General features: G+C 37.2%; 1 protein-coding gene across 2 annotated transcripts in view; it reads right to left on the bottom strand.

Moving 5' to 3' along the window:
* Window positions 1-9,680, bottom strand: part of stat3 (signal transducer and activator of transcription 3 (acute-phase response factor)) — a 34,168-nt gene extending 24,488 nt beyond the window's left edge. The window contains exon 1 of one of the 2 annotated variants that reach the window (XM_055223903.1): window positions 9,437-9,680. The gene's annotated coding sequence lies outside the window, so the exon portion shown is untranslated. The remainder of the gene's footprint in view (window positions 1-9,436) is intronic. The other variant, XM_055223904.1, reaches the window with a different exon arrangement.
* Window positions 9,681-16,313: the final 6,633 nt, after the last annotated feature.

The following is a 16,313-nucleotide window of genomic DNA, read 5'->3' as shown; positions in this document are numbered from 1 at the left end:
GTCCAGCGACACCTGTGTCTATGTGTGGAAAACCAACCATCCAATAATGTGCACACAACCCTGTGAAATATTACAGCCAAAGGAACACAGACTGTGTAACCTAGTCAAATTAAGTCAAATGAAGTTCATTGAGGCTAGCCATTATAGGGGCCAATTTAGAACCAAGTTCCATATTAGGAATTCTGACCACCAGTATCATAGCAACCAAAGAGCCAATCCAGAGCGAAGATGTTGAAGGTAATGCCCGTTCCTGCCTGCACCAGTGGTTTAGCAGGGAGCGGGCGCTTAGCAATGCTGTCAATCAAAACTGTTGCTAATGCTAACAGGAGTGACATAGGGGAAAGTAGGCACTTGTTTGTCTGTTATTAATATTCATATCTTGAATCGCAGACAAAATAGTGAAATAAAAACACCAGGATCATGTTGAGCGGGTTAATACGAACAGTTTAAGACTAAAAGAATGAGCCTGACAGCAGCAGTTACAGAGAGAGGGGTCACATTTTCTACTGTAAAGTGAATTGGAGCCAGAGTCGATAGAGCTGGAAGCGTGCCCATGCTCACTCCCTATTTGTAATGCGGACACTAGCAGGTTAGCTATGTCCATTTTATATAGAAATTTCCAAGGAAACAAGCAGGAGGAGGTCAAATAAGACTCAGGTTTGTGGAGACTCAAGCCTGCTCAAACTAAGCTATGTTTTTCTAGGTTTTTCAGTCCAATAAAAATGTCCATAATGAAAAGATATGTTTTATTTTAGTCTATTTTCGGCAAAAAGTACAGACTATGGCTGTAAAACAGTTATGAAATTTAGACATTCAGAGCCCTGTTTCGCTACAACCCTGTAACTGGAACAATGTTTACATTTTGTGTTGAGTGAACTGAAGCAAAGAATGCTTAATGTAGCTGATGCTATTTAGTCTAATGTGTGTTTCAAATTAAATATTGACCTATACTGGGGCTTTATCACCGTACACTAAAGTACATCTATATTTACAAACTATCATGTGTTCAACACTTGTGACCCTTGGGGATTCTTTAGCCAGACTTCAATAATACTATGACATAACAAAGCCTGGTATAATATCCTTTTGTGTGATGTCTCAGTAGTTTTAGTTAAGTCAGGCTCATCTTACTGGTTATGGGGCTGTAGACAGTAGACAACACATGGAACAGACTGGGGAGTATCCATTTCCATGTTTTTTATGAAATAGAAAATAGAACTCGTTGCTGTTGTATTTTGTTAGATAACGTCAGGATACAGTTACATTGCCTTGAAGGAGGTGTGTGAGCTACTTATAGAATAAATATAATATTACTAAAAAAGACTCACCAGCTCCAGTTAAACCTGTAATTGCGGTGACTTGTAGTAGTAACCAGAATATTGTATAACACCTGTTTTAAAATCAACATTTCAGTTCGCAAAGCACTTTTAGTAAACTCAATAACATTTGAGGAAAGACTGAAATATCAACTGCTAAACTAACACAAGAATCACAAACATTTCAACATGCTGAGCGTAAATGAGGATTAGATGCAGAAGATGCTGTCTGCATCTAATTATAAACTGTTTTATTGTCCGAGATTCAGGAATTGCAGCACGCCAGTTGTGGTTAGCATTACCGTTCAAATCAAGTTATTTATATAGCACATTTCAAACATATTCAGCTGACCAGAGTGCTTCATACACAAGCCAACAAAAACCCTAATATACCAATAACATGATATATAGGAAAGATACAAAGACCTAGATACCCCGTCTAGTATTAAATGCCAGGGAGAAGGGGTGGGGTTTTCAGTCTAGTCTTAAACTGTGTTAAAGACTGAGAGGATCTGACAGGCAGAGGGCGCTGTTCCATAGTCTGGGCACTGCCATGGAAAAGGCTCTGGTCATCTCTGGTCTTGAGCCTGGCTTAGGGCTCAGCAGCGGGAGTTGGTCAGCTGACCTCAGGGTTCTGGGTGGAGTATAGGGCTGCAGTAACTCCCTCAGATAAAGAGGACCCGTAGAGTGCACACAGGACCCATAAAGTGCAGACATTTAAACAGAATCGATCAATCAATCCAAAAAACATTTTGAATTGACCCTGATATGAAATGCACCAATTGCACCCTGACACCCAAACTCCGCCCTGTCCTCTGAACGCTGTGGAAAGTGCTTATAAACTCATTGTGGTGAATAATTAGATTGTGCACAGTGGTGTGGAATAACTCTGGGTCACTGTAAAGAGTTTAAAATGACCCAGTTCTTCAGTTTTTCTAAAACAGTAAAAATCAGGTACAGCGCTTCAATCTGAGCTCCCAGTGAGAAGTAGGCCATATTTCACATGAGGTGAGTCAAAAATGTAGTTGACATAAAAGGCGGCGCTTTCAGTTTCCAGGAACAAAGATACAACTGTAAACCCTACGAGAAGATAAGAAACTTTTTAAATGCAACAGCTTTAACAGTAACACAATGCCTTAGCAATGAGACACCCTTCGCAGCTTTCTACCATATGAAAAAACATCAGATCATTAAAATAAGGAAAATATGTCATGAAAATTACTATATCGACTCATCATTCAATGCATAAGAGATGGAACTATAATTTTTTGGGGGTCTATATTTATCATAGGCAGTTTTTCTTTTGGACTTTGGTTATTTTTTTCTGTGCTATGTTAAGATTTGAGCTGTAGAAAGTGAAATTATGAACTTCTGTGACTCATTATTGACACAAACTGCTCATAGTCTGTAGTCTAATTTTCACCTTCATAGTCTAAAACCTAGCTCCCAAAAATATTGTATTAAATAAAATGATTAAAATATGGCTCACTTATGTCACCATAGTCATAGTATAAACCTGTAGAAAACACTGTAGAGCTGTCAGGAGAACAAGGACGGTAAAATGGTAAAACGCTACAGAGAAATATGACGATAAACGATAATATTGAAACAACTTTTTGCCACTGACACAATAACTCAAAAGCAGTCTCATTAAAAGACACGGGCTCCAACAAATATATAACAGAATGAAGCAATAATTAGCCATAAAAGTGACTTATTCAACCCCCTACAAGCCAAATTGTATCGTATTATCACTAAAATAACAAAAATCTACCCAGTATTGTACAGAAAATGTGCAAAATGATAAATATTGAGCCCAAAAAATATTGTTGGCAGCATTTCATGACAATATAAATGATGTTTTCTTCTACCATAGTACTTTTTACAGACATCAAAAATCTCTTTATGGGTTCTCATTACTCATCAGTGTATTAAGTAACTTTTCGAGCAGAGGGTATGTCATCTGCTTTGCCGGGAATGTTCCACAGTATGGCATTACACCAATCTCCAAAGAGGCAACAGCTTTGTTCAGATCTGTGGAGATGGAAGAATCTGCTGGGGATTTTGAGCAAAACACTAGCAATTGAATAAATGTAAGACATGTTTTTCAGCCAATACTGTGGAACATTCCAGGGAAGGCAATAACGTCTCCATGGAAACACGCAGACTCTCCATCAGAAAAGTTACATAGGGCATCTTTAAGTAGTAGTCTGTTGGAGCAGATTGCAAGTGGCGTGGTTGTACACATTTGGACAGGTGGATACAGTGGTGTGGAAAGACGGCAGCTGGCAACTAACTACCAACTTTTAAAGACGACCTACTGTGCTTGTGTCTCTCTATAGTTATAATTCCGTGGATCTTTATGTTGTAATTTGCGCATTTTAAATCACAATATTCGCCTAAAATTAGTTAATAAAAGAAACATGTACCTGAATTTGGCATTAGAAAACTGCGGTGCCCAATGGGAGCTGACATCACCATAAACATGATCACAACAAAGCGCCATGGAGCTGTTGGCGCCCCCTATGGATAGCTGCACATCACACTAGCGCATAGAGGATTTTTTTTCATTTGTACTAAAATGACTATGTTATACTCCTATGTGTATCACTGATTAAGAAAATTAAACTGAAGAACGAAGTATGTACGTCACAGTGGGAGTGTCCATTTATATATACAGTCTATGAAAACTACATAACACCCACATAAAAATATGCATTAAATAAGGGAGTCAAATAAAAGAAAGCCAAAACTTTAGGGGAAAAGATGTCAAGTTGTACCAGTAGCAGAATTCACCAAGCCTTGGACTGTTCACCCATTAACAGGGAATGTGAGCTGGGTGTTGTTCCAATTGTAATTTTGCAGTGAAAACACGGTTTGATCGGCAATATGGTGTCTTGAAAATAAGCGATTGAAGATTGCTCAAACATGCATGAATCACCCCAAATAAAACGTTCTGAAGGAAAATGAGGAGGAAACAACTATAGCCTGCTTAAAAGAGTTGAACAGTTTTCCATAACCAAAAGTCAATTATCAAATTCCCAGATCATCACATTGTTTTTTTTTTTTAGTGACATGCAAAATCAGCAAACTCACTGAAGTATTTTTAGTCTACTGAAAGTAGAATAGGTGACTTCATAAAACTCAGAAAAAAAGATCTGGTTCCTCTTTCAGTGAAAAGGGGCAAGAATGTTCTGTCAATACAGTCAAAACGGTCAGTCACATGAAGCAGAATAGATACCTTAGCTTCACATTGCACGTGTTTCAGCCAATCTGTTAATATTCTAATTCTATTCATTTTCACATAACTAACTTCACATATTATCCCATGTTTTTCAGCAATATCTGTCTTACCCCAGTACAGATATAAGCAGCTCCGGTGATAATAGTCAAATTAGGTCAGCTGTTTACTGCCTGCATCTAATTATACAGTTTCCTTTTCAGAGAATCAGGATGTGCGTGTTAGTGTGCTAGTTATTATTAGCATAAAAAAAAAAAACTTCTATGGCTCATTATAGATACAAACTAAGTACTTAAGTATGTATTGCAGTTTGTGTTTTTAATCATTTTATGCATTTAGAGCAGTTTTTTGGGTTTAACCTTGCTTTAGGGTGATTGTGTCAGTGGCATAAATAAGTTTCAATAATATCATTTATCATCTATATTTACTTCAGCCATATATCGCACTTCAAATTGTGTTATCGTGACTATAATCGGGTATGTAATATCAAAAAGGGGCTGGAAAAAGAGCTATATAAAAAAATCTGAGATGTGTAGTGTTATCTTCCCAGGGTATAAAGTCTATTCACTTTTGCATACTTGAAGGGCCTATATTATGCAAAATTAACTCTTGTGAGCTTATAGCCATGTTATAATGTTGTCACCTACTCAGACCTGGAATTGTGTTTTGTGTCAGTCACACCCTGTATATTTAGGCTGAGTCCTTTGCTCAAATGGCACGCTCTGTTCCACCTTGTAATTTGTGACAAGGAAACAACAGAGATCAGAAAATAGAGTATATTGGCAGTTTAAACCTCAACCAAGACATTTTAAGCCACATTTTAGCACTTTATTTTAGTTTTGGACTGACCTCTGACATAAAAACGGTATATCATCATTGGCACAGTTTTAAATGACCCACCAATTCCATTATTAAGACCATTTATAAAGGGAATGTTCACGTTTTTAGTGGTAGCCTGTATATCCAGGAAGTCAGATCTCCCATAGGATTACCCAGCCTCCCTCCAGCTGTTCCCCTATTGTTGTTACGTAAAGAAACCTGATACTAGAATAACTCCCATAAAATCAGTACAGTAAAGATACGGATCTGAGACAGTGTAGGTTAGTGTCAAACCATTAGCCACTGTCATGATGCTCTGCTGTTTAAACATTACAAGCTAAGAGAAAAAAAGGGTTTATAATCACAGTAGCAACATGTAAAGTGAGGCGGAAAAGTATAAGGTAGAGGCAATACACTGAGTTATCGATAATATAAATCTTGTATTGACGATGGAAAAGGTCTCAAAAGCTGCAAAAAGAGTTGCTTAAAAATCTTAAATAAAAAAGGTATAAAGTCGAATGTCTGCAATTTTCTGGCAAATTTCACATTTGTGAATTAAGTTAAACTAACGGTACAGCTACATAAACTTTATATGTTTTTTGCTTTTTTAGCTAATGTAAAATGCTTTAATTTTAATTCTTATATTTTTTACTTTGATTTTAACCAGGCCAACATCAACAAATAACAAATTCTTACATATTGGCCTGGGTATGAGACAGTGCATTCACATATTGATGTAGTACACTGAATTTCAATATACTACTTATAGAGCCATACTAAAACTTTCTCAAAATATTATGTTTATACAGGCAAATTTAACAGAAAAAAACATTAGCCTATGTTGACTTCTATTTTCAAAAAACTAACCCTGTAACAATCTAACCTGGTAAACTCTTTTGTTGGTTTATAAGTTCTGTTGTTATCTCTCACTTGTATAATAAATCAGCCACTCCTGACAGGTATGTTTTGTATCCGAGTCAAAGGGTTGGACTTACTGTAAAATACTGCATGGGGCCATCTTTATTTTGGGAAACTACTTCCTCCAAGGACTTCACAACCAATTATTATGGGAAATAATTGAAGTTTGAACAAACAGGGCTGCTTTAAATGACCATGACCCAAATCGTATTGTTTGTCACACGAGGAGTAGTACTTCTGCAATGAGACACCACTGCATCAGTGCCTTCAGGGAGCAAAATATCCCTGTTTAAGAATGACAAGACAGCAAAAACAAAATTTATTTTTGCAATTTTATGCTTTCTGTTTAGTTTATTAAATTACTGACACTTAGGCCTGTCATGATAATTACAATATATTTATCTTTCAATACATAAAAGAAAGCCAAAACTTTAAGGGAAAAGATGTCAAGTTGTACCAGTAGTACATATATATATATATATATATATATATATATATATATATATATATATATATATATATATATATATATATATATATATATATATATATATATATATATATATATATATATATATATATATACACACATATACATAAATATATATCCAGAAGAGCCTATGTATTTTACCTGAAGATTTGAGTGAATATAATAATCACTGTAACATAATAAATTTGACTATTCTTGTAGGACTGTAAATGCTTTTTAAGTCTATCTTTTGAGGATGATTTAATGGCAAAGTATATGCTTAAGTAAGTAAGAATGAAAGGTAGTATATCTTAGAATTAGTGACCAAGATCCCTTTAGCTTAGCAGTTTTTGCTTAACTGGATATAGATTACATTGGATAAGCCTACAGTTAAAAGCGCATCTCCTTAATTAAACTGAAACACAATTTCCTGTTTCTTTGACCATGTGCAGCTCTGCATAAAAACACAGTGTGACACAAGGTAGAGTCAACAGATAAAATCATGACTTGAAAAGCCCTGACTCATTTATTTAGATGAGAGACATCAAAAACATACCCGGAGTTGTGTTTTGTTTCATTCACACGTTTGACTAATCTTAGATTAATGGGCTGTCTGTATCCGCAAACCTAAAATGCTCTGTTCCACCTTGTGATTTCATGCAGTGGTACTTCTTAAGTTAACTTCTACCTTTTACCTTTTGTTCAGTAGAAATTGGTGATTCCAGAGTGGAAATTATCCCAATGATTCTAATGAAGGTGTATGGAGTTTAAAAACACAGTGGAGCACTTCCTGTATTACCACATGACATCACAAGGTGGAACAGAGTGTTTTCAGTTTAAGAGAAGAACTCAGTTTAAATATGCAGGGTTTGTGTGTTCACATATGAAACCAAACACAATTTCAGGTATGTTTTGAAGAGGAAACAAGATAATAACATAGATTTTAAAGAATTGCGTAATATGGGCCTTTGAAGTAGCACAGTGTTATAATACTATTTCTAAGTACACGGTGTGGATATTCCAGTGCCAGGAGTCAGACATGTTCTGCAGCTACAGGGAGGATGGGCGTAACAATAGGAGTAGCAACAATTATTAACTTCACCTAGATTTCATGCAATAGCTCTCTACAAACTTGTTCCTTTAGACAACACTAATTAGACTACAGTCATCGGAACCATACGGTAGGTCAAAATAACAACATGACTTATGTAGCCTAGTTTTATATGCTTTGGTCAATGGAAAAAAGGTAGTTGAAGTGTATTTCTGTATTATACACACAAATGTATCATTAATATGCTATTTACATGCATTTCTGTGCATTAGTTAGACTGTTTGGTGGTCTCTTCTATACCCCTGATGGGTGATCACGCCTTCATCTGGGTAATAACGACTTGCAGTTTACAGATGAATCAACCAAAACCAAGTGTAGGCCCAATAAATGGTAAAAGGTCACAGTTTTAATATAGCACTTTTCCAACTTCAAGGCACTCAAAGGTCTTTAACATAATTTTATATTCATACACCAGTGTACACAGACACTGTGGGCGAGGTGGGTTAAGTGTCATGCCCAAAGACACAACAACATTATTCATTTGTGGTAGCTGCTTTACCAATGGTGTCTATGTCGAGAGTGGGATTTGAACCGCCAACAAACACTCTACCAAGTGAACTACTGTTGCCTTAAATATGCAGTGGCCAATGGAAAATTATTAACCCTACAAATCCCATATCTACATTTTAACATGGGCTTTCTGCTCCATATGTATAGGCAAACAGGACAGTGTGTTAACATGACACATTAGGTTGAACTAGCCTATGCATTGGTCAGTAGAAGATGAATAGGCCTACAGATACAATATATTTAATATTAACTACTGTCCGTTTCTGTTCTGTTGCATGCAGAACAGAAACTGTAGATCTTTACTGTAGGTCGCAGCAATACAGTTGGGTTAAAGGCAGTAGAGTCTAAAGAAGATGAGCTTGCACCAGTGTTTTATACTAGTCAAAGAGTGGGGGTTAAATATTCCATAGAATTTAAAGCACAGTTGAAACAATGTGTTGGCATCAGTGTTTTATAATACCCAGAGTGGGGGTCACACATTAAGAGATGTGGCCTTAACCAAAAATTACCAGAACATAGTTGTTATTTTCCCTTAGTGTGACTAAGGGTCCACTGCTGCATGGAAAACAGAATGTTTTACACCTTTGTAAGAAAGTAAGCAACATTACTTTTGTATCTTGTCCACACTACCTCTTGTATTACAGTGTATTAGCTTGGTGGTCCCTCCTCATTACATTGGTCAAAAGAAACTTAATATACCTACAGATTCCTATACTAACACATAGTTACATGGTGCTGGTCTATTGTCTTTTAGTTGGACTGTTTGCTGGTGTATTAAGTGTAATAGACAGATAGTAACTGCAATACATGTATGCACCAATATGCAAGTTGGACACAACAGTGAAAATGCCGCATTACTTCAATAACTTGCGTAACAACGTGGGTGCACAAAGGTCCCTACATCAATAACTCATTAGGATTTAAGGTGCAGACGTGTTCTGGGCAGAAATGTGACAAAAAAAAAACCAGATCAACTGAGAAATATGTATGTGATCAGTGTCATACAGCTCAATGTGCAAAACAGACCCAAACTTTAAGTGGGATATTCTTACCTGATTCGTGGAAATTCTTAGGAAAGTTTAGCGAAACGAATGCAGCCCTCACGTCTTCAGCTCAATTTTCTACCAAACCGATTAAATCAACGTAAAAGTCGATACAAACTCGTTATTTTAAGTACTTATACCCGTCTCTTTGAGTTGTTAGCAAGAAATACACACTTAACCGCTTCGTACACTACCTTTCACGACACGGCCCCCCTCTCTCTCTCTTCTACAGCGCAGGCATTTTCAGTCACACAACCCTTGAAAAAATGTTTATTGACATTCCGGGCAGCCAATAGGAATTTAAACTCGCCGTGAAAACCAATCAAAATTGAGGATGTGAGTCAAGTAGGCGGGACTTGCACGTAAGGTTGGTTGCGTGCGTCGTGTTTACGTGCTAGCCCTAACCGCGCTCTTCTCGTTGGACTGTACTCCCGCAGCTGGAAAGTACAGTTCAACGGTTTACGCGGCAAGTAGAGGAGGGAGGAGATGTGTTTAAAAGGAACAGCCAGCCTGGAAGTCATCTGAATTACTGGCAGTAGTTACGTCAGCGGCAGTGTAATAAGGCAAAGACTGGCTGTTCTGTACAATATGATAATACAGACTGCCCCTCCTAACGAGAGAGGTGGAAAACCCTGCCGAATGTTAATAGTATGAAAATGAGAACAAAAATAAATAGAATGAGCCTAAAGGTGGCAGTGATGCTCAAATGATTAGCAAAATAAACTGGCCTAATTGGTTATAGGCCTATACTTTGAATGCAAATAAGAAGAATAACAATATGTGTATTTGTAATGCCAGGCTGCAGCTTCATTTCTGATTATTATTGTAGATTATTTAGTAATAACCGATAAATAAAACTATATCTTGTTCATCTCATCAAAACTATTCAGATTAGATTTCTATATTTTGTAATGGGCCAGTCAATATATATCCACTTTGAAAAATACTTTTAAGGCAAGTGTATTTGTTTAGCACAATTCATACACAAAGTAATTTAAAATGCTGTACAGAAAAAAAAAAAATCACAATACAACAAATCAAAATATAAATAATCATCATAAAATTAATGTTAAAAGTGAAAAGTGCAGAATAAAAACCTTTCAGTCATACACACAGATAAACAGAACTGTTTGGAGCCTGGATTTAAACATCGTCACAGTAGAGGCCTGTCTCACATCTTCAGGGAAACTGACACGGATTCCCTATGTTTAGTCCATGTTTCAGCCCATGTTTAGTCCTGGTTTAATCCTGGTTTCGTCCTGTTTCAGCCCATGTTTAGTTCTGTTTTAGTCCTTTAGTCCATGTTTAGTCCTGACTCTGGTCTCCAGCAGGAGGTCGGTCCCTGAAGTCCTCAGATGGTTCATATGGCACCAACATGTCAAATGGTACTTATCTGGTTTTGGACCTGTCACCTTTTCCCTGTGATGCGACTGTTTTTGGGCAACAGTGTAACCTGTTTACAATGGATTTACATTTATTCAAAGTTTATTTTATTTCTAAAACCTTATTTCATACACGGCTTTATTTTAATACATTGTGTCCATAAACAGTTTTAAAATGTAATTATAAAGGCAACTGATAAAACATATTAGTTAGCTTTGTTCTATTGTGGTTATAAAAGTTCTTAATCACATTGCATTTTTGTATTTCATTCCTGTTGAATAAAGAGACATCTTTTTGAATGAACCACAGTGTGTGTCATGGTTCTTTGGGGCTGTGTTAAAGATGTCGTGTCTGAAACAAAGATACGGGACATTACTGAACTAAAGCAAAAGATACAGATGTGATGTGAAACCACTGATGAGGCTCTGCTACAGCGAACATGGAGAGAAATCCAGTCCCGTCTTGATGTGCTTCATGTGACTAATGGAGCCCATATAGAGGTGGATTATATGAGATAAAAACTTTGGAAACCACTGAGTACAAGAGAACAAGTCTGATTAAATATCTTTATGGACACCCTGTATATTTTATATTTTATTTGTACAAATTTGTGGAACTAAAGCTTTTTTTTTCTAATTCTGAAAAGCTTTGCTGAATGTTTACATCTGTGCAGCTCTGGGGGTGTGCCCTGTGCCTATATTCAGTTATGTAGGTTGTCTTTGGAAAAGACATGAAAGCTAACTGTGTTTCGAGGCTACGCCGTTCGTTGTTATTTTAGGTACCCGCACACCCACACAGTTCAAATCCTGTTCAAGTGTCATTTTGTTTTGTGGTTTCCGTGTCTATCACAAAGGTGGAAATGCTTTAAAGGGTTTTTTTTTAACACCCCTGACATGATTCGGCAGCACGTGAACACGTACACAAGATTATACTAAGATTAATGTGTGTATTGTTGGAAAAATAGGTTGTAAATCAGGAAAGATATTAAAATATTTTAAGTTTTATTCTGGACAGATAAAACAGAGAAGATTTAATAGAAGTACAAAGTAATGGTGTAGGTGAAGTATCTTGCTCAACAACAAAATAACAGCATGTACAAGTGCATTTGGCTTTAACTACCCCCTGTATGTGCAATGGGGGATGTGCAAAATCCCCTCAATACTGCTTTGGAGTTATGTTTTGTTTCATTCACACATGTTTAACACACAAATCCTGCATATTTAGGCTGAGTTTTTCTCTCAAACAAAAACGAACACTCAGTTCCACCTTGTGATGTCATGTGGAACATACAGGAATTGCTTCATTGTGTTTTTGCTGAGGTAACATGTGATGCAAAATGCACACACTATTGCTTTGTGATTCCTAGAAAGAATCAGGCAAAAGTAAAAGACTATAATCACTAGTTATTATATTTATCTTAGTATTGATCTAATAATCAAACCTTAAAACACCATTAGCTGCAGCCAAATTGACAATATGTATACTTATACTTAAAAACAAGATAATAAGGTTTCATTTTACAATATTTGTGGGTTTGAACTGGTAATTCCAGGGCCCATATTACGCTATTTTCTGGTCTATGTTATAATGTTGTTTCCTCATCACAAACAGACCTGGAGTTGTGTTTGTTTCATTCACACATGTTTAACACACAGACTCTGCATATTTAGACTGAGTTCTCTCAAACTGAAAACACTCGGTTCCACCTTGTGATGTCATGGGGTAATACTACTGTACTGTACTGTACTACTGTACTATATTACTGTGTTTTTACACTCCATAGAATCACTTGGATGATTCCAGCCCTGGAAATTCCAATCTCTACTGAACTAAAGGTAAAAGGTAGATGTTACCTTGAAAGCTGCCACCTCATTACATCACATGGTGTCACATGGTACACAGACTCATGAGTCAATGAAACAAAACACAACTCCAGGAATGTTTTTGAGGAGGTAACAACATGTGATGCAAAGTCACCATCTCTTTGGTGATTCCTAGAAAGACGCTTTTAAATGGAATATAAATCATCACATTTTTACACACACATTCATACACCAGTGTAAACAGACACTGAGGGCGAGGGGGGTTAAGTGTCTTGCCCAAGGACAAAATGACAGTATTCATCTGTGGGAGCTGGAATCGCACCACCAACCTGTAAGTCAACTAAGCTTACCTACCCATCTGGCCACTATGTGAACTAAAAACAAATATACTAATTACTGACTAACCTTCATATCATGATCAAAACTCATCAACCACAGATGGCCCAGCCCAACTTTTGGCTTTCCACATCACATCAGTCTGATCACTTTTATTGTTGTTGCGAGATAGCATTAATGCCTTTGCGGAGGTGTTTTCTTACGATGTTTCTTTGTAATTTCCATTCACTGATACTCACTTTATTTCCATAGCTTTTCTTTGAACCTTTTCTTATGTTATGTTTCAAAGATTCATTAGAAACACTTCAGAATAACAGGCCAATACTTAATACTTAATCATTCTTAGAAATAATCTTTGTTCATTATGGCTAAATAAACAGTGTAGTTATTATAAAGCAGTGGTGGAAGGTAATGAAGTACAAGTAGTAAAGTACAGTACTCTAGTAGAATTTTTAGGTATCTTTACTTTACTTAAGTAGATTTTACAGTAGATACTTTTTACTTTTGCTTCACTACATTTGAGAGCAGTATCTGTACTTTCTAGTCCACTACATCTTTGAGCAGGACTGAAAAGTAAAACGTACTTTTCATATGATTTGAGGGGTTATTTTGTGGTTCGTGGTAACATCCTGCTTAAAGTTTACAAGTTCAAACTTTGGCTTTGAGCAAGAAAAATAAACACACAAAATTCACAAGAAAAATGAAGATACTGACTCCTGTTGTTACTGTGACCAAGGTCCTATATTACACAAAGTGGACTCTTTTACCTTTACCATTTACCATTTACCTTTAGTTCAGTAGATATGGGCATTTCCAAGGCTAAAATTATATTAGTGAAGGTGTATGGAGTTTAAAAAATACTTCCTGTATTATCTCATGACATCACAAAGTGGAACAGAGTGTTGTTGTACTTGGGGGGAAGTCTTCAGTCTAAATATGCAGGGTTTGTGTGTTAAATGTTAAAAATGTGTAAATGCAACAAAACACAACTCCAGGTCTGTTTGTGATGAGGAAACATAAATATAACAGAAAATAGCGTAACAGGGGCCCTTTAAGTAACAAAATGGAGTAGTTCTATCACCGCTGTTATAAATTGAAACAGATATTTTGTGTAGACCTGCGTGTACCCAGCTAAGGAGCTAACAGTTTGATTTGTCCCTCTTAATGTTGTTACAGAGCCACACTTTGTCGTCTCCTCCTTCTCTCTCTCACAGGGGCCACTCAGCTTAATTCCATTTCCGCCCCATTGATTTTTTTAATGGGATTCGATGTTCTTCTGGTGTCTGTCTGGGGCCAAGGTCACATGGAAACTGCAGTTGAAAACATAAGCTATCTGTCTCCATGGTAACAAGCAGGCGACGCTCCGAGAGTCAAGTATTTAAAAGTACACTATGTAGCTTTTCCAATGGAGGGACGCCCACCTGCTCGTCTGCGTGGAGATGTGATTGCTTTGGGTGGAATGTTCCACAGTATGGCGTTAAATTGATGTGTCTTCGTGAAGGCGAGCAGGAGATGCCATCAGGGTCAGTTACAGGTGAAGGGGTAGTATTTTCGAGCAACAAAAATGGACGTAATTAATAAAAAATGGTGGACAGATGTGTTTAATGTCATACTGTGGAAAGCAATAACATCGCCATGGAGATAAGAGAGTCCAAAACCAGAAAAGTTGCATGTATATATGGGAAACATTAGCTCAGTTGGTAGAGTGGTTGGCAGTTTGAATCCCACTCTTGACATAAACATCATTGGTTGAGCGGTCAGATCCATCGACCCACAGGTTGGCGGTGCGATTCCAGCTCCCACAGATGAATCCTGTTCTTGTGTCCTTGGGCAAGACACTTAACCCACCTCTGTGTGCACTGCTGTGTGAATGTGTGAGTGGTTTCTTAATGTAAAGCGCTTAGAGACCCTTGAAGGTGGAAAAGCGCTATATAAAAATGTGACAATTGACCATTATAGCGCTCCTTTAAACAAACGCAAAATAGATATGTTTTATGCACAAGAAATGTTACATAGTGCACTTTTAATTTATACACTCACTCATAGCATAGACCTCTATTACAATAAGATACTGTGCAGAAAAGTATATGGTAGGTCTGAAGCAGGTGCACTCACAGAATGTTTGGGGCCCAGGGTAAGAAGCCTCACACGGGCCCCTGTAATATGAATTAACAGGCAGAGGTTTCAATTCTGGGCCCTAAGACCCTGGGGCCCAGCACAACAGACCCCTTTCTCACCCCCACCCCCGTCGACTCCTTTGGTTTAAAGTCATCAGTTTCTCTTTTGGTTCTTTTAGTAGTAGTGTTTACCGTTTGGATCAAAATTTCTAACCAAAATTCAAAGTAAAACCAATTTTCTAAAACATGATCATTCAATATATAACCTACTTGTGTTGCTATGGTGATCTGACATGTATAACTATGTTCCATCATTCAAGCATTGGATGTTTTTTATTGTATGATACCTGTGTGATTCATTGTGAAACTCGGTCTGGTCACAATAGGAAATTATAATAAATGTATGCGATGGTATGGTGTCGCCATAGAAACCAAATTGTGCATTGACGAAAACATTACTACATTTGCGGGTTTTATGCTATGGCAACGGGCCTCCATCACCATAGCAATTAGGCAATTCGTTAAGCAAGCTCCGGAAGAAGCAATTTGCCTGAAAATATGAATACAAACTGAAGAAGCAGGAAGCATTGTTAAGTGGTAAATCGAAACATATTTATCGTTATGGAGACAAGGTGACGCCAAGATGCTTCAAGTGATTATAGACTTGAGCGATAGAGACACATGCAAATTGAAAAAAAAAAAAAAAGCAAGATACGTCAAATGTACTGTGGATAACATCTCCATGGAGACAAGCAGGTAGTGAACCCAGAGACTGTATAAAGAAGTGGACTAAGTGAGTGTGACGTCAAATGAAGCACTAGTTACAGGGGTGAATTTAGAGCCGAATTTTTACAGCGAGTATCATAGCAACCAAAGAGCCAATCCGGAGCAAGGCTGTTGAAGGTAACACCCCTTCCTGCTTGCACTCCTAATTTAGCAGGAGATGGGCGCTTAGCAACACTATCAATCAAACCAGTTGCTAACGCTAGCGGGAGTGACCTGTAGGAAAGAAGGCACCTGATTTGTTTGTTATTAATGTTCATATCTTGATTTATGGACAAAATAGCGAAATAAAAACACGTAGAGCGGGTTAATATGAACATTTTAAGACCGAAATGAAGAGCTTGACAGCAGCAGTTACAGAGAGAGGGGCCACAGTTTTTCAATAGAAAGTGAATTGGAGCTGAGCTGATGGAATCAGATGTGCGCTCATGATCACTTCCGATT

Source organism: Periophthalmus magnuspinnatus, chromosome 8 (genome assembly GCF_009829125.3).
Source record: "Periophthalmus magnuspinnatus isolate fPerMag1 chromosome 8, fPerMag1.2.pri, whole genome shotgun sequence".
Classification (NCBI taxonomy): domain Eukaryota; kingdom Metazoa; phylum Chordata; class Actinopteri; order Gobiiformes; family Gobiidae; genus Periophthalmus; species Periophthalmus magnuspinnatus.
The sequence above is the reverse complement of the archived record's forward strand: the minus strand, read 5'-3'. Positions and strand labels throughout refer to the sequence as shown.